Source organism: Artibeus jamaicensis, unplaced genomic scaffold, assembly GCF_021234435.1.
Source record: "Artibeus jamaicensis isolate MK-2021 breed Jamaican fruit bat unplaced genomic scaffold, CSHL_Jam_final scaffold_833, whole genome shotgun sequence".
NCBI lineage: Eukaryota > Metazoa > Chordata > Mammalia > Chiroptera > Phyllostomidae > Artibeus > Artibeus jamaicensis.
The window spans coordinates 3,942,988-3,969,836 of NW_026522056.1; the positions used below are offsets into that span (position 1 = coordinate 3,942,988).

General features: G+C 45.2%; 1 protein-coding gene across 10 annotated transcripts in view; it reads right to left on the reverse strand.

The window, feature by feature from the left end:
- Positions 1-26,849, reverse strand: part of PSD3 (pleckstrin and Sec7 domain containing 3) — a 554,618-nt gene that overhangs the window by 259,991 nt on the left and 267,778 nt on the right. Inside the window, exon 1 of one of the 10 annotated variants that reach the window (XM_053659810.1) lies at positions 23,824-25,632. The exons of the other annotated variants lie outside the window; for them this stretch is intronic. The gene's annotated coding sequence lies outside the window, so the exon portion shown is untranslated. Of the gene's footprint in view, positions 1-23,823; positions 25,633-26,849 lie in introns of those variants that run through there. 10 annotated transcript variants of the gene reach the window in all.

A 26,849-nucleotide genomic window follows, 5' to 3' on the forward strand; every position in this document is an offset into this window, starting at 1 on the left:
TGCCCTTCCATTCTAAATGATAGCTTTACTGGGTAGAGCAATCTTGGCTGTAGGTGCCTGCTTTTCATTACTTTGAACACTTCTTGCCAATTCCTTCTAGCCTGCAAAGTTTCTTTAGGGAAATCAGCTGACAGTCTTATGGGAACTCCCCTGTAGGTAACTAACTGCTTCTCTCTTCCTGCTTCTAAAGATTCTTTCTTTATCTTTAACCTTTTGTATTTTAATTAGGATTTGCCTTGGTGTGGACCTCTTTACATCCCCTTTTGTTTGGGACTCTCTGGGCTTCCTGGACTTGCATGTCTATTTCCATCACCAAATCAGAAAAGTTTTCTTTTATTATTTTTTCAAATAAATTTCCAATTTCTTTCTCCTCTCCTTCTGGCACTTTTATGATATGATTATTGGACATCTTGAATTTGTTCCAGAAGCTTCTTATACTATCCTCATATTTTTGGATTATTTTTTCTTCTTGTTGTTCTGATTGGTTGTTCTTTGCTTCCTTATGTTCTAAATCATTGATTTGATTCTTGGCTTCATCCACTCTACTGTTGTTTCCCTGCAAATTGTTCCGTATTTCAGTAAGTGCATCCTTTGTTTCTGACTGCATCTTTTTTATGGGTCTGAAGGGTCCTCACTAAGTTCCTTGAGCATCCTTATAAAACAGCGTTTTGAACTCTGCATCTGATAGGTTGCTTATCTCAATTTCATTTAGCTCTTTTTCTGGAGTTTTGATCTATTCTTTCATTTGAACCAGGTTTCTTTGTCTCCTCATTTTGGCAGCCTCCCTGTGCTTATTTCTATGTATTAGGTAGAGCTGCTTTGACTCTGTGTCTTGGTAATAATAGCCTAATGTAGCAGGTGTCCTGCAAGGTCCAGTGGTACAGCCTCCCCTATCACCCCAGCTGGGTATATTTGAGGTGCACCCTTTGTGTGGTCTGAGTGTACCCTCCTCTTGTAGTTTGGCCTGGGTTGCTACTGGCATATCAATGGGAAGGATTTACCCAGGCCAGTCGATAGCAAGGATTGGCTGTGACCACTTACCATCAACCTCCATCCCCTGTGGAGGATCAGCTCTGCAGGGGCAGGGTGGTGGTGCTCTGACATGGTCTATAGCTATGCACTGGGTGTGCTAGCCCTGGGATTTCTTGGGTGGTGCAGGCCAAGGTGAGCCCCTACCCATGTTTTCACCTGAGTTACCCTGTCTGAACTATAAAGCAATCTGAGATGGCTGCTACTTGTGCTGAGCTTGGAAATTTCCAGGTGAAACCAAGCTGTGGATCTAGGCTGGCTGCTGCTAGTGCCAGGCCTGGGACTCACTGAGGCAAGCTGTGGCTTGTTTGAGAGGATTTAGGAAGTTGTGAAGCATGAGCCAAGACCAGTCATTCATATGGAAAAGCAGTTTGGGGAGTCCTGTAAATTGGGTGGGGCAGATTCTCTGGAGATCTCCAACCAGGTCAAATAGAGTTAATCAGGTTGATGGAGTCTCAGATATGGCACCAGCTCGCCAGCTCTGTGGCTCTGTGCTGGGAGGGTTTAGAAAAAGGACAATAGCCTCTGCTCACCTTGATGCCAGACACTTCAGCCTCTCCCTGTCTGCCACTGGTGCCCTTCAAGCTGCCACCCCATTACCAGAGCTCAGAGGAAGTGAGACTGAGCACATGAGTCAACGTGTGGATTCTTTAAGAGGAATTGCTTGGGGCTCCAGAAGTTTCTTCCACCAACTCAATCCCCCCTGGTTTTTGCTGCCAAAAGTTGTGGGCACTTATCTCCCTGGCACTGGAACCCTGGGCTGTGGGGCCTGGGACTCCTTGCTCCTGAGATATCCCTCCTGAGTTTTTATCCACCGCATGTGGGCGTGGGACCAGCCCGTTTCACATCTCCACCCTTCCCACCAGTCTGGATGGATGTGGTTTCTTTAATTATGCAGCTGTTAGACTTCCATTCAACTTGATTTCTGACAGTTCCTAGTGCTGGTGGCTCTAGATTTTAATTTCAATTTTGATGTGGTTGAGCAAAGCGGCAAGCCATGTCTGCCCACACCACCATTTGACTGGAAGACTGCTCCCCTCAATTCATCTTGCAGCCCGGACCTAAAACAATCTTCTGCCAATAACACTGGATGTTTAGTTTTGATTTCATGTAGGGCTATGGCTTCATGACACCACCAAGAAACATTAAGTATAAAAAATTCCTGAAGGTCAGCACTGTCTCACCACTGGACAAGTGAAAGGACGTGGGTTTCCTGGAAAGGAAACAGCTGACCTCCCTTCCTCGTCTCTGCTGCTCTCCAAAAGCACTCAGTCATCAGTATATCATACTTCATTAAATGTGTCCTGTCCTCTTTTTAAAAAAATGTAAATGGAGTTGGGGAAACTAAGTACATGTAAACCAAAGTTCGATTTTTTTGAAATAATGTTCAATAAGACAAATGTAATCCTTCAGTGGCGGACAACTTATTTCAGTTAACTGCATTTCAGAAATATTTTGCTAATCTGGCTGTTTGTTCCTCAGTAATCTATCTCAATGGGTCTCTGAATACTCTATAAATGACCCTAAGGAAATGGGCTTATCATACAAATAAAAGTGGCAGACAACTCAAAACCAATGTTAAAACAAACAGAAGGGAGAGGCCCTTGAAAAGGAACTAAATCTCAAAACACCACTTCCTGAACACAGCTCTCGCACAGAGCCAGGCTACTGCCCCTCATCTTAACCAGAGGAACCACAAAGGCACGCCAGTGTCATAACTGGAAAGTAGACCATTTATTTACAAGTGCTCCCTCTGATTGGCTAGTTCATGGGTATCTGGCATCGCTTCATCAGATCACAGGCAGAAAAGGTACCCCTAATCCAAATACATTTTCTCCACTGAACTTTTAGACACAAATCTAACTATATTTTTAAAGGACAATCTTTTCTTGAGCATGAACGAGGAAAAAGACCAAAAACAGCAGAGCACAGCTTTCACTTGAAAAGATCCTTGTCAAAAAAGTAAATTTCCCTGGTTGGTCTAGCAACACTCTCTCAGAATTCTCTCTCCATCAAAGCTCCTTGGGTTTGCTTTTCCTCCTGTGACTCCTGGCCCTTAGAGGAGCAGCCTCTGTTCACTATAGCAAAGCGAAGGGAACCAGCCACCCTGGAGGCCTCCTGTGAGGAGGAACACTTCTGCAAACGCAGCTGGAACCAGGATTACTCACCCAGAGAAAAACAAGTTTCCTAGGAAGGTTCTGCAGCTCCAAGAGTTCTAGACACACCCCTCACACCACAGGTCTCGACCCTCTAGTCAAAACAACACTGAGCCCGAAGTACCAACGGGGTTGGCCTCCAAGTGTCCCAGCACACAAAGCAAGACTTGAGCGTGGCTGCCGCTCTCCCAGGACAGAGTGATGACACACTGAGTTCCACAGGGCATCTCCCTGCCTCCCACACAGCCATGGCAGTGGGCTGACAGATGTGGCAGTTACTTAGCAATCCTTTGTGGTTATCGCACCCACGTGATTCACAGAGACAGACAAAGCAGTGCCATCCTTTCCTAAAAAACTTTTCTACCTCTCTGTCCACCTCCTGCTAAACTCCACATTATACACGGAGCAATAAAATACTGGCTCGTGCTTAGTAGAAAGCAGTCATCCCATGCGCCTTTGAGGCTCCTACAGCTGATCCCTTTGGTGTCTGGGTTGAACAAAATTGCTCTGCAGTATTTTAAAGGAATATGATTGCCTAGGGAATAAACTGGAAGAGGTTATGAGAACCACCCTCTGCCTGAGAATGTCCCACACGTCATGCTAAGCAGTCCACAATCACTCTCAAGTACTGGGTTGGCCAAAAAGTCCATATGTTTTTTCCCATAAAATAAAAGACAAGTTTTTCATTTTCACCAATAACTTGATTGACTTGGATATTTTGAGTATGTCAGCTATCTCCCATATGGTATAAACTGTTCTCAATTATTATTTCACTTTGATAGTTATCAACTTCACCTGGTCTACCCGACTGTGGCGCAGCATCCAGTAAGAAATCTTTAGTGCAAAACTTCACAAACCACTTTTGACACGTTCCATCAGTCACAGCACCTTCTCCATACACTATACAAATCTTTTTATGCATTTCAGCTGCATTTTTACCTTTCTTGAAATAATAAAGTATAACATGCCAAAAACATTGCATATATTCTTCCATCTTCAGTATTAAAATGGCTACACAAAAATTCACCAATTTTCTGTGTTGTTTTAAGGGCACACTGATATGGCAGCTGTCACAATACAATCTAACAAAATGGTTTCGAATGAAGATGAGGATAACTAAGCACTTACTAGAGCCATCTTATGGAAAATAACAAATGGACTTTTTGGCCTGCCCAATAATAACAGGTGAGTGTTGGAGGGGACGCCTGAGCCATAATGTCTCAAAAAACTTGTGCCAAAAAGTGGGGGTTTGGCATATATTTTGTTAATGCTAAATGTACTCAACGAACCCCGGGTGGTCAGCCCAGGCTGAGGGAAACATGTCAGTGGGATCCAAGGGACTCTACTTGACCTTCTCCACTGCCACTCAAAGTATTCAGGCGGAAACGAGACTGAATGTGCACTAAGTACTTTCAATGAATGTTCCAGGCACTGTTCTGAGACTTTTACATTTAATCCTCACAGAGTATGTGCACTGTGAGGATGGGGAAACTGAGGCACGAGTGAGCAGTATGGCAGGGCTGCGATGTGTCCCCAGGCCATCTGACTGCAGACACCGCACTGTGAACTGTTCATTGCACCTCCCTGGGACAGGTCTGTGGTGGCAGTGCCATTCGGTGATCACACACAGTGGTCAGTGTGGAAGGCACATGGCAATGAAATTCTGGAACAGCAGGATGTCTGGGGGAGTCAAGAGAGCTGAGTTACTGCTTCAACTTCATTATTCACTGTGAGACTTGGGACAAGTTACACCTCAGTTTCCTGGCCTCCGCGTGTTCAATTCATCTGCACAACTCATGTGTCCGTGTGTGCAGAAGGGCAAGATGAATGTCCCTTCTAAACTTCTACAACATTGTCCTATGCCTGGTAATGTCACTGAAATACTATGTACTATTTAAAAATTACTAAAACAAGAACCTAATAGTGGACAGAAAGCAAAAGGAGTCTCCTGATTTCTGTTGGACAAAACTCGTTTACAACCTAAACTGCCCGGCGAACCGCTGACAGCAGTGACAACTCACGACTAAGGCAGGTGGGTAGTGTCCCACTAACTGGATGGCTCAGTACACTGTCCTGCTTGTTACGGTGTGCTAATGTGTGTCTCTGTGTCTATGCGTGCTCATGTACAGCATGGAAAAGGGGAGAGAATACACTGTATTCCTAGTGAGAACGACTCATGAAAGCAGTGCCTTCGGGGTGCTGGGGATGCCCAGAGTAGAGCTCAGTTTCTCCCCGTTCAAGCTTCTCACAAAGTGGCTCCACTTTCAACCATCTGACAAAACAGACTTCTTTACAATATTTTATTTTTTTAAAATGTCTATTTAAACAAACACACAGTTTTAAAACCCACTACATGGAGAAATCGCACTTACTTTCCACGAAGAGAAAGGGCTCTGGCTCCCATGTGGAAGTGGAGACAGGGCGTGCAAACAACTGTGTAAGAGGAAGGATGCTGGTGCGTGGGTGGCCCTCTCTGGGTTGCACCCAGCCAGCTGGTATCAACCAGTCACCCTGGGTGACTCAACAATGAGGAAGACGGCCAAAATTCTCTGAGGTTTTCAAGGGACCCTTGTCTGTTGCTAACAGGAATGAACCACTCAGGAAGTGTCAGAAGGAGCAGGGTAGGAAGACTCTTCTATACTGAACCACAACACCTAGAGTGAGACCCTATCTACCTCAGTACAGGAACAAGGGTAACAGGATGAATTTAAAGGCATAAATTAATAAAGGGTCCCTGGTCTCTTCCTTTGTTGAATGAGAACCTACTCTATTTGTAAGCACAACAGTCAAGACCGATGGCGGTGTGGGGAAGGTAGAGATGACAAAGAAACCTACCTACTGCTCATAGGAGCAGAAAGACAGCAGAGGGTAGACAACCATCCTCTGCTATTCTCAAGGACGACAATTAGATATCACCATCTGCCCACTTTAGCCAGTATTTCAAATGTCTTAGAATCCCAGGGAGGAAAAGGACCCAGAGCCTGCTGCTGGAATACACAATGAGACCCAAGTCTGCTGACCGAAGATCACGCCAACCTGGATTTAGCCCACAACCAGAGCTCCCTGGACCGAACCCCAGCGACTCTAAGCAGCATCACTGTCAATTCCCATGAACCCAAAGCAGCTCACAACCTCATGTTTCCAGCGTGTACTTGCCCCTTTAGGGCCCTTGTATGTTGCAGAAACTGCTTAGAGGTGGTTCATTTTTGACATAAAACTGTTCCCACCAGGGGCTTAAGTGGAAACAACTGTTTTGGTTCTCCTTCATGGCACTCTGGATGTTTTATTTAGTTTTAAGATGACTTAGACCTCACAAATATTGCATGGTTTTACCAATATTCATTCAACAAGAGCTCTTCAGCGAAGGTCTGAGACATAAGCACGTACCAGAGAAGGAGGGCGGGCACTGAAGACTGTCGGGCACACTGGGCAGGTGCAGAGGGAGCCTTTCCCCGAAGTTCCCTTTTGTCAGAACATTTGGAAACAGGAGTGGATTTTTCTGGAGCAGAGACCTATACATTTTCCCATTATTATGACTTTGATAAGAGGAGATACTCGGTTTCCATGTTGTTTTCCTACTCTCAGTGCACCACTCTAGAAGATTGTGTCTCTGCTGCGGTTGTTAATAAGCCAATAAAGTCATCAGAAGGACTACAGGGACCCATTCCTGGAAGTTGTTCAGAAAGACCAGTTCCAGCACGAGGAATCAGAATGGCCATACCTGAAGATATGAGCAAGAGGTCAGAGGTTATTTGAATGTAGTTTTCCTCTTTTCCCTTAGTGAAACAAAGTAGTATAAGAGGCATTGGTCAGTTCCTTCTCCCTGGGAAGATGCCTCCAGAGAGCTCTGTGCCCTAGCTGTGGAGTTCCTTCTGCTCTTCTGAAAGAGCTTTGAGACACTTTAGTCCTCACCCGGGCCCCTGCCTGAAGGTACACAGCGTGGAGGAGAAGTAGAAAGAAATCCCCTTGTTGCTGATCTGAGCCTTATGATTAGTGGAGATAATAGAAGAAGCATGGTGAAACAGAGGCATACTCCAGTAAACGGAGTTACCGATGATGATGACAGTGAAGATGGTGATGACAGCGGACCTGTGCACTTACTAGTTCTAGGCACTGTGTTAAGCATGTCACAGGCGTTATCTCAACTGATGCTGGTAACAGCACTAGGAAGTAGATATTACTATGACCAGTTTAGAAATGACAGAAGGGAGGTTTTTTGCCCAAGGTAATACTGTCAGGAAATGCCAGGTTGGGCTATGACGACAAATCCCTTGGAAAGAACCACGTGCCTAACCCGATCCCACCCGCTGCATCGAGTTCCGGCCCCGCAGGAGGCCCAGCAGTCAGCGTGATGTGATTACAAATTTTAACGTAATTATGGGACGACTTGCATCAATACCCTCTACTTCACAGAAATGGGCCATAATAATCTAAGAGCTGTATCTTCCCAGGAAAAAACTACAAGAGTTCTGAAAAATATTTTTTGAAAATGAAGCTATCACAGAAATGTCCCCCTTTCAGTCCCCTCAGAGTTTTAAAGAGGGTGGAATTTTCTACAAAGTCAATCTCTCCTCTATTCTTTTTCATGCACATATACATATGTTGAGGTAGAGACATATATCTTTCACCAGAAACTCGAAAATTGTATTAATGACTCCTGAGGGATCTAATATATTTCCTCTAACTCAAGGCCTTACAAGTAAACAACTTAAGTATACCCTTATATTGGCTAAGTATAATAATGATTCTCCTTTCCACCGTATTTATAGCTCTTACTATTCTGTACCCTTGAACCCAAACCACACTGAGCTCGAATCTGTTCCAGTGAAAAGACAACTCTGAAGCCACAAAATCAAAACAGAACAGATGGGATGTTTGTAATTTCAGGCATAACCCCTATTCTACCTTACATAGAATAAACAATCTTTTCATGGAAAAATAAGATGATCAGAAAAGTTGTAAGCACAAAACAATAACTTATAAGGATACTGTTCACTAGCAGAGCTCTTTTGCCACAGAAGACTTCAATCAGGAGAAAACAGAGCAAATTCCGGTGTCATCCAGTCTGCAGGGCGTTCACTTCGGGTATAAAGAAAATGACGTCGTTACGGGGCTGAGATCAGAAACAACTGCTCCACACAGAACTGGTTACAATGAGCCGTTCATTCCCAGTCGGTGGGGCAACTCAAATCTAGGAATGTACAGCCATGCACTGCTCACAGCATATCATACGAGTGAGTTCACAGCTGGCCTGGGCTTTCTCCAACCTTGTTATTTACACAGAATAAAGTTTTAACTCGAGGGTACATTTGTTCTAAAGGGAAAAAAGTCATGAGATAAAAATATGACATTTAGTAATGTAGAATATTGCCTCAAATGAACATATTTCCCTATTCCACTCTGATGTGAGATTGTATTACTCATTGAAGCTTGGCACATCTACACAGATACTACATTGAAGAGGACGGGGACAGAGAGACTGTCACCTCGGCAGTGAGATGGAGAAAGCTTGTGATCTCCTGGAGGAACTATCTCCTGGGCCTTTGGCAGCTGCGCCACCATGGACTTGGCCTTGTTTGTGGTCCCAGAGTTAGTGACAGAAACAGGATGGCAACTCCCTCTTCAGGTGTCACTCCCAGGGATGCAGGACAGGGTGTTAGGAGACAGGTACTTCTGTTACTGGACAGAGGACTTGGCCCAGAGCAGGTCTGCCAAGGGCCAGCCCAGAGGGTGTGGGTTCTTGCTTGGTGCAGCAAAGATTTCACAACATGAGACTGGGTGACTCTGAGGGTATGTTTATTAAAGCTGGGACAGCAGAACAAGGAAGGGCTTAGCACAGAAGAAGCAACAGCAGAGCCCAGGTGGGGCTGCACTGGGCAGTCAGAGAAAAGGGGGGCCAGGGAGACAGACTCAGGTGGTCAGCTTAGGATGAGCTGCTGCTGTCCACTGCTCCCCTAGTCGCAAGTCTCCTGGGGTCCCTTCCAGTTGGGAGACGCGTGTCCGACTGGAAGAAGAGGGGGAGGGAAGGGCGTGGCATGCTCCCCGGGGGCTCGTACCTCTCTTGCAGGTGGGAATCTTAGGGGAGGCCATGGGGGAGGGCTCAGAATAATATTCATCAGTTTTTCAGATGTGCTCCGAAAAACTTTTAGGGTGGTGGTCTCCACCGATTGGTCAGTGACAGGGCAGGGGGTCTTTAGTCATTGCAGCTGGTTCTGGCATTACCCACATGGTTTTGCTGCTTTTCCAGGCCTGGAGCTGAAATACAACTGAGGCCTAAATGTTCTCTCCAGGGAGGTGACCTTCTGTATCTGGCTGTGCATCACTCGGCCAGTTTGCTCAGCTATCCATCTTGGTTTCCCCATTCTATTTGTTGAGGAATTTTTCCAGCTTTTTACTACCTTGCCTCCTGTGCTAACTGAGAATGTTCTGGATCTCCCAGAGCAACACCCAGTAGTACAGGTGGGGCCACCTGAACCCTCCATCTCTCTCTCCTCCTCCTTTCTGCTGCCCACAGGTGACATTTCCCACATCTTGTAACTGCATCATATAGCTGAAGAGAAAAACTCGAATGCAACTGTAACCATCAGCACTGCATTGAACCCTGCGTGTAAGTAAGTGGGACAAGCCTAAACACAAGCCTTCTCCAGCCTGAGCGGGGTGGTACCCTTCACTGAGATGGGGTGTATCTTGAACTCAAGACCATCTGCCCACTCTGAAGTCATCCTGTGGCACCAAAAGAGGTAAGAATAGAAACAGGGGCTTTTCAGATCCCATGAGGACCAGAAAGGGACATGAGGCTTATTCTCAATAAGCCATCAATGCATGTGTTCTGCCTTATTGGTCGGGATAAAAATGTTGTGATTGGCACTATTATCAAGAATGCAAAGATGAGTAATTCCCCGGAAAATCGCTGATGGTTCCTACTAATCCTCACCTCTAGGATCAAAAGCATCATCGGGTCCTTCAACCCAGATGCCAAGAGACATTTCACACAGGCTGGGGAACAACAAAACATCCTTGAAGACACGCTGAAGAAAAAAAAACAAAGAAACAGAAAGAGGGAAATGGACAGAAAAGTTTCTCCTCCCCCCTGGAGGGAGACGTTTTCCTTGTGAAGGCGCAGCTAGTTCCGAAGTCCTGCCCCTGCTGTGGGAGAGACTCTGCCACTAAAGTTTCTGGGAGGTGGCGCTACTAACAGAGTGCCTCGGACTGCTGACGCCTTGATCAACAAATGCCAAAATCAGCACACTGCCCACAAGGAACAATACATTTTAAGATGTTCTGTGGTAAGCTGGACTCGGTATTGCACAAAAATTTAAAAACAGCCTCTGCCTTCAAGGACATTACAGGGTCTAGCCCAGGCATCAGCAGAACCCAGCTGCTCTGGTTCCCTCCTCCTCACTCACTGACACTCCTCTCTCACGGTCCTGCAAATGAAGAGGTAAACCACGGGTTCCTGGCACCCTGGCCCTGGAAAAAACCTTAAATATTGCCCAGCCCAACTGCCTCATTTCACAGATGAGATCAGCTCAGAAATGGGTAAGCGGCACGCCCAGTACCACGGAGTTAGTGTGATGGACCCCAGACTGCCAATTCCACGCTTCCTCAGCTCCAGCGGGGGCGTAGTTTTCTTCTGCACGACGGGCCTACGATACCGGTACGTTGGACGCTAAGAATCAAGAAGGAATCACGTGGGCTTGTACTTCCTGGTTTCACTTCAGTGGCTGTGGCTCCCACTCTTGCTTTGAAGTGAGAAACAGACACTATGAAAAGGCAGGGAAGACGCAGCCATCAGTCACTGAACTCGGCCAAGAGAAGGAGAATTGCAATCTCCTGCTGCCTCTGGGCTCACCGGCCTGGAAGAGGTACATTTGGGGTTTCAAAATGTATTTCTTATCAGTCAACTCAGACTGAGGACAGGTAACCACTGGAGGCTGCTTCCATCAGAAAATACAAAGAGTGAAGCTGTGTAAGCAGCCCCAGAAAGACGGCCCAAGAACCGAAAGTGCTCCCCCGCCACCTGCTCCCCATCTTATTATTGGTCGAGCTACAAGCACTGCTGCTAAATGCTGGTGTTATTCCACCTGCTCAAATTCCAGTTTCCTCATTGCTTTTCCAGCTGTTCTTATTCAGAAGCTCCTAAATGGTCACGAAGATCTAATCAAAGGAGCCAGAATTGGTATGATTTCAGAGTCAAGTAATGGAGCTTTAGAGTGGGAAATATAGGTTGTGGATTATTTAATCTCATCTCCTTTGCTAGATGAGTAAATGAAGGCTGCAGAGAGAGGTTAACAATTTAGACAGAGACAGAACTGGAGCAGCACCCACGACTCCCTGCTCCCAGCACAGGGCTCCTCCCACAGCAGACTGCCCCATTGCCAGCAGACCCTGCACTGCTGCAGACACCCGCCTTCCACAGAAGGCTCTGGAGGCAACGTCTGGCTCACCAGAGTCACACTGGCCTTAGATGTGCAATGGCTACAACGTGACCACTGAAAGTCCCAGTCCATCAGCAGCCGTGGAGGCTCCGTAAGGTAGGATGTGGACTGGGTAAACAAAGGAGGGACACGAGCACGGCTGGATATTCGGGGGGAAGGAAAAGATTCCTGACAACCTGAATCACTGAAGACGGGACAGAAAAGGCAGGGCAAGGAGAGCAGGACGGAGAAAACATGCCATCGGTTAAGCGAGTGAAAAGATGCTATTAGAGGCCAGAGAGAACGGCTTATTTTAAGGGGGAAAAAAATCCCTAAATCTTGTTTTTTCCTTCATGGTGACACTTTCTCTAAAAGTTCTTCAAGAAGGTCTACCTAATGCAATTTTTAACCAAGTTGGTGTACAGTTACAGCAGACTGCTGTCTTCAGATATGTTTTCATAAAACTGAGTGCAACACAAGATAAATATTACTTCTATACTAGCCAACCAAGGGTGGATTTTGATACTTAATACATACAGGGTGGGGCAACTGCACCCTTGGCCCACAGTCTAGCTTCAGCAAATGACTCTCTCAGCCTCTTGCCAAAGCTGGCCTCAGGGCCACACAGCCCTGAGGCCTCCCAAGAGAACCTGGGTGCCACAGACAGAGATACTGCTGACCCAGGAGGTGGCCAGCTCCCACTCTGAGGCAGCCAAGTGAAGCCGGCATGGAACTGAGACGCAGCACAGAGCAGTGTTGACATTTCAAATGCTTTACTGACTGGCTCAAATGTTAGTGCTGTGAGTTCTCATCTCGCAGTGTTTCTGGAAATAGACGTGTGTGCGTGTGTGTGTGTGTGCGTGTGGTGGTGGATGCCTGTTTTGATTACCTCAATTTCCCAGTAAAATATTTTGTTAAAAAATTTCTCTTAAAAAATTACTTTCAAAGGACTGGGTTGTGAAATTCATATTACTTATCAACTGGGGAGCCCCGGAATGACTAGCAAATTCACCAGGATCTCACACAGAAGGTGAGACCTATGGACTAGGCAGTTTATTGTTACAGTAAAATGTTGCGATTGACCTTCTCTGGCTGTGTTTCAGGCAGCTACGTCTTGGTTCCCCAATTTTTAAGCTGTAGAAAATGCTCAGCTATCTTCCCCCCAAGATGGAGGCGTAGGTAGACACACTATGCCTCCTTGCACAACCAAAGTTAAGGACAATAAGAATTTACAAACAAAAAAACAACCAACAGACAGAAAACTGAACTGTACAGAAGTCCCACAACCATATATACAGACCTGTAAGAGGGGCAGAGTCAGCAGCTGGCAGAGAGGGGTCTCGGCAGGAAAAAGTGGTGGTTGGCAGACCTGGGGCGCACAGGCGGCAGTTAGCAGACGCCGAACTCGGACCCAGAAAGGAAATGAGCAGGCCCAATGAGGTGCAAAAGGCAGCTGGCTGACCACAGTCACACAATCATGAGCAGATAAACCAGGCAAAAACGGGCAGTGAGACAGACCCCGCAACTCAGGGCCCCAGTGCCAGGAAATAAAGCCTAAAAGCACCAATTGAGAACACATGTGTGGGGGGGGGGTGCTGGGAGAGACTCCCAGCCTCATAGGAGAGTTTGCTGGAGAGACCCACAGGGTCCTAGAATGTACACAAGCCCACACACCCAGGAACCAGCACCAGAAGGGCCCAATTTGCTTGTGGGGAGCAGCAGAGGGAACTGAAATCCGAGAGAGAGTGCAGCAAGCTCCATTGTTCCCTCTCTGACCCCATCCCCACACATAGCGTCACAACCCACCAACTGGGTTGCCCTGCCCTAGTGGACATCTAAGGCTCCACCCCTCACTATGTAACAGTTGCGACTAGACCCCCCTCCCCCCGCCAAAAGAATGTCTCAAATGCAAGAACAAATCAAAGCCCCACAGCTAACACTTTAAGTGACCAAGAAATAGCCAATCTATCAGATGCACAGTCCAAAACACTGGCGATCAGGATGCTCACAGAATTGGTTGATTTTGGTTGCAAATTAAATGAAAAAATGAAGGCCACACTAAGTGAAATGAAGGAAAATGCATAGGGAACTAACATTGATGGAAAGAAAACTGGGACTGAAATCAATGGAGTGGACCAGAAGGAAGAAAGAAACAACCAAACAGAAAAGAACAAAGAAACAAGAACTCAAAAAAATGAGGAGAGGCTTAGGAACCTCCAGGACATCTTTAAATGTTCCAATATCTAAATTATAGGGGTACCAGAAGGGGAAGAGGAAGAGCAACAAGTGGAAAAGTTATTTGAACAAATAATGAAGAAGAACTTCACCAATCTGGCAAAGGAAATAAGACTTCCAGAAAGTCCAGGAAGCTCAGAGAGTCCCAAAGAAGTTGGACCCAAGGAGAAACACACCAACGCACATCATAATTACATCAGCCAAGATTAAAATGAAGGAGAGAATTGTAGAAGCAGCAAGAGATAAGGGGACAGTCACCTACAAAGGAGTTCCCATCAGACTGTCAGCTGATTTCTCAAAAGAGACTTTGCAGGCAAGAAGGGGCTGGAAGGAAGTATACCAAGTCCTGAAAGGCAAGGACCTACATCCAAGATTGCTCTATCCAGCAAAGCTTTCATTTAGAATGGAAGGGCAGATAAAGAGCTTCTCAGATAAGGACAAGTTAAAGGAGTTCATCATCACCAAGCCCTTATTACATGAAATGTTAAAGGAACTTATCTAAGAAAAAGAAGATAAAAAATATGAACAATATGAACAGTTAAAAGACAGCAACTCAGTTAACAACCACACCTAAAACAAAAGCAAACCAAGCAAACAACTAGAACAGGAACAGAATCACAGAAATGGAGATCACATAGAGGGTTAGCAACAGGGGAGTGGGAGGAGGAGGGGGGGGAAGTACAGGGAATAAGTAGCATAGACGGTAGGGAGAAAATAGACAGGGGGAGGGAAAGCATAGTATGGGAAATATAGAAGCTAAAGAACTTACGACACATGGACATGAATTAAAGGGGGGGATGTGGGTGGGAGAAAGTCTTTAGGGTAGAGAGGAATGAAAGGGGAAAATGGGACAACTGTAATGGCATAATTAATAAAATATATTTAAAAATGCTAAGCTATGTGATTTCCATTGTGCATCCAAAGTCATAGCCAAGGATGGGACATAGCAGCTTCCCAAAGTCAAGATGCCAAAAAGATGCAATTAATCTACTCCTCGGGTTTACTCTTAATTACCTTCTAAACCTGCCAGCCATATCCCCAAGTCCAATTCAGAAGCAACACTTATACACCTGGCATTTTAACAGATACTGGTGTACTTGTTTCAAAGTTTGTGCAAAATAAATATCTGAGACCTGACTCTCTGGCACTAGCAAGTATAAAATTTATAGGGCAACTCAAGAGTTAAAGATTTTAGCTGCAGTTATAGTTGATATGCTTAAGTGATTAATGCATGTGGAAAGCTGTTACTCCAGGAACTGGAATGCATGACCTATGTAACTCTAGGAGGTCAACAGGCCATTCGACCTTTGTGCCCCAGGAGGGTCTGCAGGCAAGAAAGATGGCATCTAAGCCACTGTGTTCCTGGGGGAAATGTGGTGACACAGATAAAGAATTGGTGATGAACAGGCAAAGAAATACTAGGGCCCTGACTGGCGTGGCTCAGTTTGTTGACTGTCATCCTGCAAAGTGAAAGGTCACTGGTTCGATTCCCAGTAGGGCACATGCCTGGGTTGAGAGCTAGTCCCAGGTAGGGGTGCGTGTGCAAGAGGCAACAGATCAATGTTTCTCTCACACATTGATGTTTCTTTCCCTCTCTTTCTCCCTCCCTTCCCCCTCCCTAAAAATAAATAAATAAAATCTTAATTTAAAAAAAGTAACAGAAATATCAGGAAAAGAGCCACCGAACCACAACTCTTATCTGATTAACCTTTTTCTCAAACCCCTTACCTACCCTTTTCTTCTCCTTATAAAAAGGTCAGCTTGAGATAAGATGTCCACTCGGACTTTAGGGCACACAGTCCACTGTCTTCTTAAATTGCTGGCATCTGAATAAAGGGCCCAGAAAGATTCAATCCTTGTCTCTGCTTATTGGTTTGGGGAGTGATAGGCAGCATGAATGATGACTTTTGGGGTTTAATTTTTCTGGTGACTCTGGTGTGATACCTTTGGGACTCTCCAGTAACTTTGGATATACGGCAGAGAGTCCTGTTGGCTGCCAGGACTGGGTGCTGTGGGGTACGGATCTGGAGACTCCCTAGCAGCTGCCAAGTGATTTCACTTTGGACTCACCTTCTTCAGTTCTCGGCACTCCCTATCACCTTTACTTTTGATTAAATTGCTGTGCTTTCTGGTTCAGGACTACAGTCTCGGGTTATGGCTTAGAATGATCGCCAGGAATTAAGGTGCTTTCTGGTTTGTGTGACGTTACAGAGCTCTGTCTGGTAGAATGGGCAGGGTGGCCTCCATTCTGAGAAACAGCTCTGTGGGGCTGATTGGTCAACCTATGCTTATGAAACTAAGAAAATTGTTTTTATTGCAATACTGCTTGGCTGATGTATAATCTGGACTCAGGAGAACACTGAAAGCTGGATGAGTATTTAAACTATTATACTAACTGCAATTAGAATTGTTTTGTCAAAGATCAGGGAAACAGGGCAAAATACCTTATGTATAGACTTTTATGAATTTACTTAATAAAGGTGCAGAGCTGAGAAACAGCTCTGTGGGAGCCCTGACTGGTGACAAATGGTAGAAGCTCAGAAGAGAGAGACCAGGAAGATCAGGATGGCTGCTGTGAGCACAGTCAGGGCTCCCACAGACCCTCTACCCCTAGGGGACCCTCCTCTTACTGGGTTGAGGGAGATGAAGGAGGTGAGCCTGAACTGGTCTCTCCATCACAACCCCCTCAAGGAACCAAATGCAGTGGAGACAAAGCCCCTACCGGGACAGGGCAATCATACTGCAGGGGAAAGGGCACCGTAAAAACAAATGCCCTGAACAAGGGAAGGAGATGCCAGAGTCTGTGAACCCACAAGTTGTGCTGAAGAAAGAAACATCTCTGATGATGAATGACAACCCATGAAGTCACCCCAGGAACCTCGGGTAAAACTAGCAGTGGGGGGACAAACTTTAAACCTTTTTGATTGATACCAGAGTGACATATTCTGTGGTCAATAGACCTCTAACTGAACTGCAGCTGAAATTTCTGGAAGCCCTGAAAGTCAGTTTTTCTTTTTTTAAAATATATTTTTTATTTTTAGAGAGAGGAGAAGGGAAGGAGAAAGAGAGGGAGAGAAACATCAATGTGTGGTTGTCTCTTATGTGTCCCCTACTGGGGACCTGGCCTGCAACCCAGGCATGTGCCCTGACTGGGAATCAAACTGGCGACCCTTTGCTTCACAGGACCATGCTCAATCCACTGAGCTACACCAGCCAGGGCAAAGTCAGTTTTTCATGAAACCATTAGAATGTGGGAAATATGATTTTCCTCTTTTGGGAAAGAATTGGTTGTCAAGACTGCGTGCTCAAATCACTTTTCTCTCCAGAACAGCTCCGCCTACAGGTCCCTCCAGAACATGCCCAGCAGTTCCTTATGAAACCATGGGAATAAGACAAGCGACCCTCGCCCGACAAAACTGAGGATCAGGTAAACTCCACTGCCTGGGCTGCTGGAGGGCCAGGGAGGGCTAGATGAGCCTCCCTTGTTAAAGCTGACCTCAGACCAGGGGCAGGGACTCCCAGTAGGAATATGCCCAATAATTCAGAAGTTTCAGGAATATGGACTCATTTGGTCCTGATGCTCCCCATACAACACAAGGTTTAAGGGCCATAAATGATACCGTGCAGAACAGTATACCCAGGGACAGTCTCTGGTATTCAGTATTCAACTTAACAGATGCTTCCTTTTGCATTCTGGTTAACCAAGAGTCTCAACCACTTTTGAATGGCAGAACCCAGAATGAGGGTCAAGACAGACTTAGTGCTGCTGGACAGTCTTACCACAAGGGCTCAAGAACTTAGCCAGAATTTGGGGGGAGACCTTGAGCCAGGACTGATATATTTACCTTGAACCATTTGGCACCTTGTGGCTATAAAGTATCAGCACAGAAGGCCCATATTTGTCAACAAGCAGTAAGGTTTCTTGAATTCCTACTTGAACCTGGCAAAAGGACTTGTCAAAGAAACTAGATCACTGTGTCTGGGGTGGCCAGCCTGCTTGAGAGCTGTGGCAGCCACGTGCAAGCTTTTATAGGAAGCTGAAAAGTTTTCCTTGGGACAGCCTATCACTATTTATGCACTCCACCAAGTGTTGAGCCTGCTAGAGAAAAAAGGAAAGTTGTGGCTCACTGATGGAAGGATGAGCAGGTACCAAGCAATTCAAACCTGTAAGTCATATCTTACTTCCTTTCTCCTGGAACCTGACATGGCCGTGCTAATGCATGACTGTACTGAAATAATTGATAAAGTTTATTCAATTGATTTAAAAGAGACTAAATGTGTATCTGGAAGGGAAGAGGACTATTAGCCTCCAATAAAAAGGAAATTAAGCATGCAACATAAGTTTTAAATTATTCGAGACTGTTCAGGTACCTTTATGGATGGATGGCAGTTATGTACTGCCTGGAGCATCAGAAAGAGGACAATGAAGTAGCTGAAGGAAAAAAATCTGGCCAATCAATCAGTGAAGAGGCTGCTAAAGGCATATTTATAACGGCTTTGGTACCTGTTCTAGACTTGTCACAATTTGACCCTGAATATTTGACTGCAAAGTTAGGGAAAGCTAATAAGAGCTGGGGTTTTGAACCGCCTACATTAAACCTTGGTTCAGAGGTCCTGAAATTTCTAAAGTCATGTGTGATAGGAGAACAATCCTAAGACAGATCCCCAGCAGAACAAAGAAGGGAAACAATACCAAGGACTGTGCCTGTTTGAAGAGTGGCAAACGGACCGAGGATGCGGAGGATCTGAGGACACCAGGGGTCTGAGGATGGACATGTTTGTTAGTCTTTTTGACACCTTTCAGGGTGGGTAGAGGCCTCTTCTACTACAACTGAGAAATCCTCAGAGGTCATTAAAGCACTACTGAAGGAAATAGTCCCTCGCTTTGGCCTACCCAGCAGCATCCAGAGTGATAATGGACCTGCTTTTGTGTCAGAAATTACACAGAAGGTTAGTAAATGTTTAGGACTCAAGTGGGTACTCCATATAGCATGGAGACCTCAGGTTTCTGGGAAGGTGGAGAAGATGAATCACACGTTGAAGAAAAAGGTAGTCAAACTGTGTCAAGAAACTCATCTCCATTGGGACTAAGTTTTAACTATTGCCTTGCTCGAGATAAGGGTGGCTCTTTGAAACAGAATTCAGTTGTGTCCCTACGAAATTGTGTACAGGCGACCATTTCAGGCTATTACTGGGATGGGAGTCATGTATGTAGATTGAGAAGTGAAGGTAAACAACTGTGCACTATATCTAAGTCAGACTTTAGCTGTGATTAATGATCTTGCTTGCATTAGAGATCTCTCCCAACAGGTTCACTATGTTCCTGTGAGCCTGGAGATAAGGTGCTTCTCCAGACTTGGGAGGACAGGACCCTCAGAAAGCCAACTACAAGAAAAGTGCACTGGACCTTGGGACATCCGATACTTGTAACTGGGGTCCCATGGTAACTCTAAAGGACAGGGAAATGTTTTAAAAAATCACTAATGTAGCGCCAGCTAGAGAGTGCACAACTTCTGTCAACTGAATTGAAAACTGTTTTATTGCCTTCAGCAGACGTGGGGATGAATTGCAACACCATCACTAACAAATCTTATGTCTTTAGTCACATCAGATTGTCTGCAGGATGGTTTCTAATATGTGTAAGGACTGTTTATTCAACAAAATGATTATTTCCATATGAAACTAATCTCATAGGAATGAGATAATTAAAAACTAACAGTGGGGAATGATTGGGGAACTCAAGAGTTAAAGATTTCAGCTGTAGTTATAGTTGATAGTCTTGCCCAACTGATTAATGTATGTAGGAAGCTGTTTTTCCAGGAACTAGAATGCAGGACCAGTGTACTCCAGGAGGTCAACAAACAATTCAACTTTTGTGCCCCAGGGGGGTCTGCAAGCTGGAGAGATAGTATCTCAGCTACTGTATTCCAGGGAGGGACGTGAGTGAGGCGGATAAAGAAACAGTGGGAAAATTGCTGTGAGACTACAACTCTTATGAACCTTTTTTTCAAATCCCTTACCTACCCTTCTCTTGCCCTTAAACAAAGACTGACTTGAGATGAGATGTTAACACGGATTGTAGGACATATAACCTACCATCTTCTCAGATCACTGGCATCTAAATAAAATGCCCATAAACACTCAATCCTTGTCTCGACTTATTGGTTCTGGTAGTGACAGGCAGCACGAATCCTGACTTCTCTGCTTTCAAAATCTTGATCAATAGAATCTCCATTTACATTGCTACTGTAAGGGTCTGCAACAGAGAGAACTCCTACAACACATGGCCAGACACTTGGGCTATTCAATCACACAACCTGCCCTGCAGGTAGTTCCTCTTACCAACCATTGCCTTTTGAGGCCATAAGTCCTGGTTCTTTAGGTGAAAGTATTTCAATGAAAAAAACATCATCTTCTGCAGGTCTCTAACAGCTGGCCCAGCTCTTGAGTACTCACTGCAAGGTACTAACTAGACACACAAGTTCCATCAGCCAGAGACTCTTATAATTCAGGCCAGTCCTGAGCCTTCTGATTTGCAAGCTGCAGAGGCAGTTCTTAACTGTGTTTTTGTTTAACTTTTAGCAGCCAACTACTGAAGAAATACAAATGTTTCCCTGCCATTTTGTCACCCAGAAACATAGTCTAACCTGGGAAAACCAGAGGGAACTGTCCACGCAGAAGAGATGTGCTCCTCTTGTCACCAAGATTTAGATAAAGAACATAAGAAAGCAGAATGGATGGCCAGTACAGAGAACCAAACCACAGCAATGCAAACACCTCCCACACAGCCTGGTAAAAGACCCAGCCCTGCCCTGCAGGGATTATTGCCTCCAACTAGAATATTCATTCTCCACTCCTTCTCAGGATGGCCCCTCCAGCTGCCACGGCATCCTTTTTATCCTCCTCTCAGGTATTTACAGCTCCCATAGCCAAGCTGAGCCCTGACCAAAGATGATTAGTTATGGCTGACTATAAAACAGAGCAACGTTGAAGTCACTAGCTTATAGGCAGGACAATCTGATAGTCACCCTTAACACTCTGCATTCCTTAAAAGGTTTTTATTACATTTAGGTCTCAGAAGTCAACACAGCAGCCCTTAACTTGATGTTCAGCCTAATGACTCACTCGCCTTATTTTTTTTCAGATAATTGTGCTAAGTTGTTTAAAAGGAGAAGGGGACATTGGTCATTAAGATGAAAAAGAATGACAGTCACCATCAACACCCCCATACGAAAAGGTCTTTTAGTCCAACCCTTCCGTGGTTCAGATGAGGAAACATGGATCCCAGGCCTCACAGTCTGGAGCAGAGCTGGGCCCGAGAGGGAGGCTCAGGGCTTCAGCCCTCAGTGCTGCCCCTGCTGAAGGGCAGGGCCTCGATAAGGGACCAGCTGAATCAACAAAAGGGAGTGAAGGGTGTTCTGAGCCCAGAAATTAGACTGCCCTCCGCCCTTCTGAATGCAGGCTGCAGGCCTGCTGCGAGCATTCAAGAGCAGAAGGGTCAAACGGCCTTCACAGAGAAGTGGGATTAGGTCCAATGGCACCCAAGCATTATTTCACTCAGCGTAGAGTAATGCTTTCCAGTTCCATCCATGCTGTTGCAAAGGGTAGGAGCTCTTCTTTCTTTCTGCTGCATAGAATTCCATTGTGTATATGTACCATAGTTTTTGGATTCATTCATTTACTGATGGGCACCTAGGTTGCTTCCAACTCTTGGCTATTGTAAATTGTGCTGCTATGAACATTGTGGTGCATAGGTTCTTTTGGATTGGTGTTTCAGGGTTCTTAAAAACTAGTTTAAAATTAAACTGAAAAGCTTAAGGATTATAGACTGCTCTAGAAAGTCACAGAGGCAAATGAGAAACTGGTACTAGGTGAAGTAAACTAATAACTTGAGCAAATTATTTTAAAACAAAAGCTTTAGAAACACTGCTGTAGACATGAGTCCTTTATAAAACAAAACAAGGAGACTCATTTACAAATTGTATAAAATTTCCCTTCACAGTAACAGAAAAAATGGAGCAACCTTGGGAGGAGCAAAATGTTTGTTAGTACCTTACTCTGTGCCGGGCATTTTCACATATTTTATCTGCTCAATAACCATGGAAAAAAGACATTATCCATAAGTTATAGTACAGGAAATAGAAGCTAAGCAGCTTCACACAGCTGCACAGCTACTAACTCCTGGAACACAGAGACAGAAAAGGCCAAGCTAGAAATACAGACAAACCCTCCAAGAGCGGCTGCCACTGCACGGCACAGGGGACTCTGCCCCCCGGGGAAGGAACCCAGAAGGATGGCCAGGTCCTGACCATCGTTTCACTCCTCTTCCTAGTATGGGTCACGTGCCACCAAGGAGGTACATGTGTGGTAATGCCGTTCTCCATATTCAGAGGTCATGAAACTGACACGCAGTTGACACAACAGGATGGGACAGGAGCCTAAAGGTTTTTACACAAAGTGCTGATGGATTTGTACTAATCCAGCCACTTTCCCTTCTCAGCCCTCCTTGCCCTGAAGGCTATGACTGATGAGCAATATGAGCAGTGACTGATGGGCTAGGAAGAGGGGACCCCTATGAGGTACACGGCACTGTAAAGGTGCTCCCTAGAGCCCTGCCATAAAGAAATCTGACACATTTCCAGTGTCGACATGCCTGCAACACCAAGTTTGTGACCCCTTTGCTCTAGGATCTAAGTCCTTCCTATGTGCCTCAATGTAAGGAAGAACAATTTAAAGAAAACAGCAGCCATGGTTTATTAATATGTACCTAGCTCTTATTAATGGGGGCTGTATGTCAGTTAATCCTCACACCACACGTCTCATATTAGCATCTCTACTTATACACGAAGAAGCCAATCAAGTGTAATTAAGTAACTCACTAGAGGTCAAACTGTAAGAAACAGAGGTAACACTTAAACCCATGAGCCTACAACCTGAAGGAAGTCCACTATGCTTTATGCCTCTCACAAAACATGTCTTCAGTCCTCCCCCCGGCAAGCACTTTCTTTGTCCTTTATTATTAAAGCTACAAAACAAAATATCCAATTGGGAAGAGGCAAACACTTTACACTGATGGGCTATGTAAGACGAATGGAAATGTGAACTTAAAATTATGAACTTAAAACCCATAATCAAGGCAAGAAATACCAAGGTAACCAATCTACACTCACAAACACACCTGTTATAATCAGCAGAGTACCCTGGACGGTCTGGCACTGGGGTTCTCACAGGCTCTTGGGTGCTCACCTTTAACCCCAAGCATCTCAGGAATGGACATAATGTCAATGCACTGGCCTGGTGCTCCCTTCTTTACCATCACTGCCCCAACCGCTGACCTACACTTGCCTGTACCTGCTGAACACGAAAACAGACAACTTCCCAGAGATGAACTGTGGATCTGAAGTTCCCTCAGCTCCAAGGGAAAAGAAACAAAAATACTATGACATTTTTCTTTAGATGATCGGCTAGCCCTTGAAGTTTCAAACCAAATGCCGAATTCTAAGACAAATCATGTTTCTACCCCAACAGCACAGTCCCTTCAGAGCAGTGGCATGCCAGAATAAGAATGACAGCCTTGTGCTGTAGTTAGAATGGACCCCACTGAATGGCCAAGCTCAAGTTGGTGACCTTCCAATGCCTGAATGAAGGTCCACAAAAGGCAGATGAAAGCTCCCCACCGTCGAGGAGCAAGCACCAGGCTGCGTCTACCCATCTCAAAAACAGCACGCATCTAGAAAAAGGAAAATCTCGTCTGGACCAGACAGCAGAAACCCTGCAATAAATACACCCTTTTCATTTCGTCACCCTTATTTAGAAAACAATCTATATGAACAATCAACCACTCTCCTAACTTTCTAAAACTTTCTTATGATGGTTTTCATTGGAGAGAAAACAGCTTCGAATCCAAGGCATTTTCTGTAACTACCAGCACACATAAACCAGCACTGCCTAGGACCAAACAAAGAAAAGAAACTGATTCCAGTTACCCAGTCTGCCCTCGATTTTGTCCCCGACACAAGGAGCATTCTCCTGGGCCATCTGTTCAGCAAACCTGCGTCTTCTGCAAGGACGTGCTCAGTGGACTTCCACAGCTGCTTCTGTTGTGCACGCACACGGCCGCACACCGACTCCGCAGTGACATGCTCCCAGAATGCCACTACGCCCCTCCGGGGGCTTAGGGATGAGAACTTGAGAAAAGTTGGAGCACTTCCCCCTCTGCCCAGCCTCGCCTCTCACACAAACAGGCAGCTTCCCTCCAAGAGATCTGCTTCAAAAGTCCAGACCCAGTGAAGTCACACATGACCTCACAGACCTGAGGCTTAACTCCTTAGAAGCCAGGCAGCAAGCTGAGAAGAGAGAGAAAGCACGACAGCCTCAGTTTATTTGGAGCAGTTGCAGCTTATGGAAGAAAGTGAAGTTTGCCCAACACTGTTAAAATAAGAAAGTAAATTCAGCATTGTTTTTCCCTTATAGCCCTGAAGTTTCTGAAAAGCTATTTTTAAAGACTGTAATTTCCTACAGCACATGCGTTCCTGGCCCTAAAGGAATGACTGAGGCAACAAAACGGATCTAATTCATTGAAGTTACAGGAAACTCAGCTGTGTTAAATTCACACTTAATTGTATATGATTTGTTCAACTTCTATTTCTAGTTTCGTGCCTGTTTCTCCGCTATGGTTGAAGTGAAAATATGCACGTGTCCTGCTGTTCGAGTCCTGCTTCAGACAACCAGAAGTGGACAGACAGCATGCACAGCTGTCAGACACAGGCAACAGCTGCCCTGCCCTGGGGGGAGGATCTGGGAGCTCCAGGAGTGGGGCGGCCAGATCAGCAGGACTGCCACCAGACCTAACTAATGGATAGCAGAGTCTGCACCAATGTCTCCTACAGGGAAAGGAGACTGGTTTTGCTGCCTTTTTCTTTCCCAGGCTTTTTCTTTGCATTCCTGCTATTTTTGTTGGGATAGGGGAATTATGAGGATCAGGAGGTAAAATAACTCAAAATTATTTTATAGACAAGTCGATAAAATTACATACTCTCAAAGAAAATGTAATATGCCCTTTCAACAATGCCTTGGTTCACCCAGTAAATGATTCTATCTTACAGTCCAGCAATTTATTTCTAAATATATACCCAGCCTAGAGAAACTCCCCCATATGTGCACAAGAGGCCTGAATTAGACTATTCACTGGCATGCCGTTTGAGATAACAAAAATATAAGACAGCCAAAACATTCATAACAGGAAAGCTATAGTATATGTTCATGTAATGAATTCTACACAGCAAATAAATTTATAACTTTGGGCTTTATGAAGCAGTAACATGTTTAAAATGTTGAGCAAAAAACAAGCAAGTTACAAAAGGAAACGAGAAGATAGCATTTACATGAAGTTCAAAAATATGTGAACGAATACCGTGTGTTGTCTATGGATGCACACCTATGGAGGAAGAGTAAACACTCACAGGTAACAGGTACCTTTAGGAAAAGAGAGAGAGGCACTGGACCAGGGAGGCATCCACAGGAGTCTGCATTCGCCCACAGCGCTTTCTTTCTGACACTGGCGGGTGAGAGCACAGGTCTCGGTTATCTTCTGCACTTTCGCACCCCTGAAATGTCTCGGGAGTCGTGAAATGTCAACTGCACAATGGCTACCTTTCTGAGAATAGCTGCATGTGTTCAGTCCAGCAGGTTCACAGAACAGCAGGCAAAGAGGTTAGTAAGCCCCTCAACTCCCAACTCTTGGGCCCCACGGCCAAGCAGCTGTGAATATTTCTGCCTCAGTTTGGCTCCATCTGGAAAGTCACCCTGCCCGACTCTACTCCCCCCACCGCCCCGCCCCCCACCATTCACACATGCCCCCTCATCCTTCAAAGCCCACTGCAGAAAAGCGGGCCTTCCAGGAGGGCCTGGTGCCACTGCAGGCTGAGCAGCCCAGCCTGGGAGCCTTGCCGTCTGGTTCTCTGCACCAGAGCTGTTTGTGACGCTATCTACCTCCTCTGTGGGAGATACCTAGTACCTAGTGTAACACGGTGCCAATTAAGTTCTTCATCCAACAAAATCTGAGTGTCCAGTATGTGCTAGACCCTGTCACAGGATCTCTGAGTCTCAAGACTAAAGACTTGGAAAGTTCACTGCCTAATAGGACAGGCCCATACCTGACTAAGTATAACATTATATGAAGGATCTATAAATAGTGGTTAAATGAATGCTGAGTGTGAATAATGAACTTTTATGATTTTGTTTCATGATAGTAACTATTCAATACCTCTTATTTTCTTTATACTAAAAGCTTTATATTACTACTCTTGACTAGAAAATGCCAGCTTCCTCGTGTTGAGGACCTGCTAAATAGAGTAATTATAAACACAATAAAATGAACAATCATTAAATCTCTTCGCCTTCAAGCAACCCGAGGCCCTTAGGATTATTATTACACGTCCACAGCATCCTGAGTCAGTCCGACCACAACGCGTTCATACCGGGTGACTCTGAAACAGTTTTGAATATTTCAGGTGGTTCTATTACTGATAATAACAGCCAACATTTATTGAGTAATCATCAAATGGTGTAAACTATTATCCCTTTTCCCAGATAAAGATATTGAGGTTTAGAGAGATGGTTCACCAAAAACTGAACACAGGCACAGTGACCTAAGACTGGGAATCGAACTGGCCACCTTTTGCTTCACAGGACGACGCCCGGCCAGCTAAGGCACGCGGGGCGGGGCTGCGAACCGTGGACCCGTGGATAACCCCCTCGCCTAGTGCTGCGAATCTTGTGGTAAGTAGCCTCTGCTGAGAGAAAAGGTTATTGCTTCCTTACACGACTAAAAAGAGTGCTGTATCATCCTGACTAGTTAAAATGCTAACTGCAAATCCACTTTTTATTTAGAGCAATGATTCTCCTTGTAATAACACAGGGCCAAAGTCCTTCACCATTTGACATCTTTCAGTACATTCTATGATAAAAGATCAGCCACTTAACCAGCAATCCACAGCACTCTTTACACCAA